This window comes from Etheostoma spectabile, chromosome 16 (genome assembly GCF_008692095.1).
Source record: "Etheostoma spectabile isolate EspeVRDwgs_2016 chromosome 16, UIUC_Espe_1.0, whole genome shotgun sequence".
Taxonomy (NCBI): domain Eukaryota; kingdom Metazoa; phylum Chordata; class Actinopteri; order Perciformes; family Percidae; genus Etheostoma; species Etheostoma spectabile.
Genome location: NC_045748.1, coordinates 15,363,476 through 15,368,571, shown reverse-complemented (window position 1 = coordinate 15,368,571; position 5,096 = coordinate 15,363,476). Strand labels below are relative to the sequence as shown.

The following is a 5,096-nucleotide window of genomic DNA, read 5'->3' as shown; positions in this document are numbered from 1 at the left end:
ATCAAACACAACAAAGGCTGTCAGTTGACTGCCGTTTTGAGCTAACGTTAGCAATCAAACAATGATAGATAGCTAAAACGTTTTTGAAATGATTTCCATCTTCTGTTATTGTTGTAATGAGAAAAGTTTATTTTTTCATGGATTTCACAAATTTCAATATGACACATTATGCCGTAAACCGTTTACATCTGAGCATGAGTGACTCACATCTGCAGCCGACTTACATCGGGGAGTGACAACAGGGACTTTCTTTTGCTGGTTGCCTGGCACACGGTGAAGACAAGACACCAGGAAGTCTTGGTTTGAGTGTAACTTCTGTGGCGGTGTCCAAAATCGTTTTTTATTAATATATACTGTATCTATTTAAGATATATTGAGGGATTGTTGTTTTAATCTGTAGTAATGCATACTGATGAACATGAGCCAGGTATTTCTCTCATTTCCCACATTTTGCCATTGTTTTACTAATTTGTCGCTGAAATCTTGCCAGTGTAATGTCCCCATGTGAAAGATATCATTTTCTTGCTGGGGATAACCATAAACTTCCTTTTATAATTAGTCTCCCAGGGAGTGACAGAGGAAGTTTAGCTCACTCTTTTCATGTGGAACTTGTGGATTTTTTGAGTTTTTTAACATGCATTTAATGTCAGAGCGTGACATCTCAGATGGGTTTGGGTGCCTTTCCAAAACTTTAAATTGTGTGTTCCTTAGCCACTTTGAAAAAGACACACTTACATGTCTTGGAAGATTTTCTCAATAGCACTTTATCTTCAAGTTATGGACATTTGGCTGAATGGATGAATAGATTCACCACTTGTGCTGTCAGATGGAAAGTTCAGACGTAGCCAAGTGTCTCAGGGTTGTGCTATAAAAATAAATGTGAGACTAATGGAGGTAGATCAATGTCAGCCAACACATCAGTTTGTTTTGACTCTTCATCTGGAGTTGGAGATTTCCATTAATCTTTTCTCTGAAGGGAGAATGCTAAATGCATTTTTCACATCCTAAACACACTTTTTTCTTAAAGAGAATTTATGAACCAATGGACACTTTCAGAAACAAGTCAGTACTAACTATCTTTTTAGTTTGCTTGAGTTAACAATGCTAGGCTAAGGCTACACTATTAAATATTGCATTTAACTGTCAGCAGGCACCAGGTGGTGTAAGCATGCTAGTCGGCAGTAATCCAGCCCTGAGCTAGTCATGTGCTGGAGTCATGGGTCTGGGCTGAGAGACACAGCAGCCAGGCACATGACTCTTTAGACCCCCCTGCCACTAATGGCATGTGAGGTTTGAAGAGGAGGGAGCACAAATTGTTGTTTCTCTGTGATTCATGTGGCTTTTCTGGGAGCTTTTCTAATCGCATAGTCTGAATCAGTGAACATGTGAAAAGACCACATGAGTTATTAAGAATGAGTCATTTTTTACAGCAACAGGTAAAGAAAGCTCGATAGAAAAACAGCTGCAGCAATATATTTTAAGTCATAATTTAGCTGTGTGGTTCCATGGAAGGCACTTATGGTCTCTCAGTTGGTTGGTCATACAATCAGTTCAACACTTTGGTTCACACCGAAATATCGCAACAACTGGATAGAAACAGTCACTTCCTACAAATCCCAAAGCATGTGGCTTGATGAAAAGTTTACTTTTTTTGTTAAAAAAAAGGCTTTTCATTTGAGGCCAGAAAGAAAATGTAAATTAGACCATGGTGATGTTATTTACATGCATGCATCTGCAAGTTACTTTATTTGTAGATTTTCTCAAAACCACAAATGGGTTTTCAGCAAAGGTGAGGATGTCTCGCTCCACAAACACCTGCTGGATTTGTTTCCTAAGCATCAGGTTCTGCCGGTTGATCTTCTTCATGGCAAAACATTGATGGGTCCCCTTGTGGTGCACCACAAAATTTAAAATTTAAAAAAAAATCTTACCGGTCCAGATTATACTTAAATATGGATGTGAACTAAATATTACTAAAAGAAACAATAAATAAGTACAAAATAACAACTGTGCAAAGTATAACTATGACTTATTACTCAGTGTAATGGCTGCAGGGACAGAACTTTTTTTGTGTCTTTTTGTTCTACACCTAGGGATTCTAAACCTACGCCCAGAGGGGAGAAGCTGAAACTCTGTTTGCAATGGATGGGAACTGTCATTTGATTGAGTGAGTTTTTAATTAGAGAGGTTTAAGAAAGTTCCCAAAGCAGGCTGCTAATAAAACTGATTCAATAAAAGCGTGGTAAAAGAGGGTCAGGACTTTGTAACAAATGCAGGTTCACGCACTCACCACTGCATTTTATAAGAACCTTTAGGAAGGTTCTCTGTACAAGAGAAGAAAAATGCACATGTTGCTTTGCATTGTCAATACATTGTTAGATAAACAACCTACATATATCTCCAGTCTTTTATCCTATCAACTACAGCACTAGATCTACCAACTGAATTCTTTTAAAAGTAAACTTTAGTGATTCCCCTGACTTTTTATCGAGCGAGTAGGTTACACATTTGCAAACATAGTCTGAATAGGCAACATGCCCTTTCTCCAACCATTTGCATGGCGTTGTGCCAAGTAGCCGTTTGTATCTCTAATCCTGGAGGCCAGGAACATAGGAAAGAGAGAATGAACTAATGTACTGTTCTGGGAGAACAGTACATTAATGATCTTCTCCTCCACAGATATGTATAAACGGCCCACCACTGCATTGTTTTTTTTGTTGTCAGCCTCACTTCAAAAAACAGTGTGGCCCCAAAGCAAATTTCGCCCCCTTTCAACCCCTCCCTTACTTGATTTTGGAATCCCACAAAGCCTTGCAAAGCAATTTCATTGTTTCCCATAAAAAATGACACAGTGTCAGTTGTTCTTCACCGTTAGTCAGCGACAGAGGTGATTCAGTAGAGTCAGTGCGGTTAGATTCAGTGTTAGAGATGTGTGTACATGTGGCCAACACCTCTACACTAAACTAAGATGATGAGCCTCACAAAGCAGTGCGTGTTTCTGTAGATTATTGTATGTAATAAAGACATACTTTTTATGGTTGTTTAGGTTATTTCCATTATTGTATAGATATATTAAGGCCTGCCTCTGTGAGACAGTTTATCCTTGCTACACTATTTTTCAGCTACAATGTAAAACTGCTTCAGTGTAATTGATACCTGCAGGCTGCAACTAATGATTATTTTCCTAGTTGATTAGTCTGTTGATAATTTTCTCCATTAGTTGTTTGGTCTATAAAATGTAAAATGTTGTTTTGTGTTTTCCAAAGCCCAAGATTACATCTTTAAATGTTTACTGTCATAAAGTGAACAAACTAGAAAATATTTACATTTTAGAAGCTGGAATTTAGATTTTTTTACTCCAACCGATTATTCGATTATCAATATAGTTGGCGTTTAATTTAACAGCTTCCTGATCATCAAAACCAAATTGCACCATGCTGATATGAAATCTCGCTTTCAATCTCTCTGTGTATATTTTTGATACCGTCCACAGTTGACTACAGTCATATCTCTGATTAGCTCTGGTGCACTGTGCTGCAATAAGACTTTCAAAGTTATTGCAGGGGCAGAAAGGTACACACTTGAGGTAACAGTAAGAATGTTGAATCAGAATAAAGTGATTGATGCACTACATAAACAGCAAGGTTCCAGCTATGTTGTGAAGTGAAGTGTGACTCCTGAATGGTTTATTACTTTACCTACCAGCTTCATTACTGTAGAAAGATAGCCTCCATTTCGGGTGCAAACAGTAGAAGATTTCATATCTGTTCTGGGGGCTGCAGTTAGTCAATCAGACATCACATCAACCAACCAACCAATTACATTCTATTAGGGTTTTTTTCTGTGTAGGTTTACACATATTCACATAAATATTGCGTGTATAAATGTTAGGTTAAATTTAATGTTAAGCACATAAATGTCTTCCTAGGGGCAAGATTAAAAAAATTCCATCTCACAAAAACAAAACATGATCTTTGCTTCTAGATCTTCTGTGTTGCATACTGCTGATAAACAGGAGTTTCAGGCACTCTGTACAGGCAACCCACATGTAAAAATTGGTACGTATATAGGATTTTTCTGTCTATTCGGTCTCTCATCTTTCCTGAAGCTGTCAGCATATCAATTTCCTTTTACAGTAAAAAAGGGGAGGATGTGCCAGTGAGAGCAGAGAAAGATTAGCACCAGAGCACATGCTGTCTGCAGATGGTGAGCCTTCATGTTAGTGGCAAATACCAAATTCTTGATTCAGATTACTGTACTATAATCTAAATTAATCTGGTTTAAAAGAGTGTGGTGTTCATAATTTAATGTTGATTTGTGCTCCACGCAGGGATCTTAATTTCCTGCAGCAAATAAATAAACTGGGGATCAATATAAAAACATACATTTGGATGTTTGGTTACTTTTTTATGCTTATTTACCCAGGGAAATGACTGAAAATGAGACTATGACATACTTATTTTTCCTTTTGTCATACAGTATGTCCAGTACTGGGTCATTTAATTGATAGCTGCTACAAAAGTAAAACCTGAAAGTAACAACACTTTAACCACAGGTATGACAGGACAGAAAGTGGCTGATTCCATTTGGTTAAACATGAGTTACTTTGTATGCATGTACAACCTAAACTATTACCAAACTTAAATGCTAGACGCACACTGAAATACAACAGCACACGTGTCGTTTAAAAAGGGAGCTCCACACTAAATTATTTTGTGTTTTGCTCTACACATAATCACGTGGACTACCACATCTTGTTGGCATACTGTTTTAATACACATATTTTTTTCAACAATACACATGTTTCTACATATGTATCATCTCACCGCTCTTATAGAATTGTTTGCGGCAGGCAGCTGTTTAGCTTTAAAAAAGCTCTACCAAAAAACTAAAAAGCTCTAAAAACCTTTTTTCAAGCTTTAAAAATGTTCTTTTAACACATCCATGCTAAACCCCCTCTACACTCTGAATGAACTTTTTGCTAACAAGTTTGTCGCATCAATTTAAAACACACAACAACTCTCTCAAAAGGAAATCAATGTGCTGGAAGAGAATGGTTCTAGTAGAATTTTAGGGTGTACAGTACTTCATCTTTA

General features: G+C 37.3%; 1 protein-coding gene across 1 annotated transcript in view; it reads left to right on the top strand.

Annotated features, from left to right (window-relative positions):
* Positions 1 to 5,096, top strand: part of slc45a2 (solute carrier family 45 member 2) — a 15,576-nt gene that overhangs the window by 4,695 nt on the left and 5,785 nt on the right. The window lies entirely within an intron of this gene.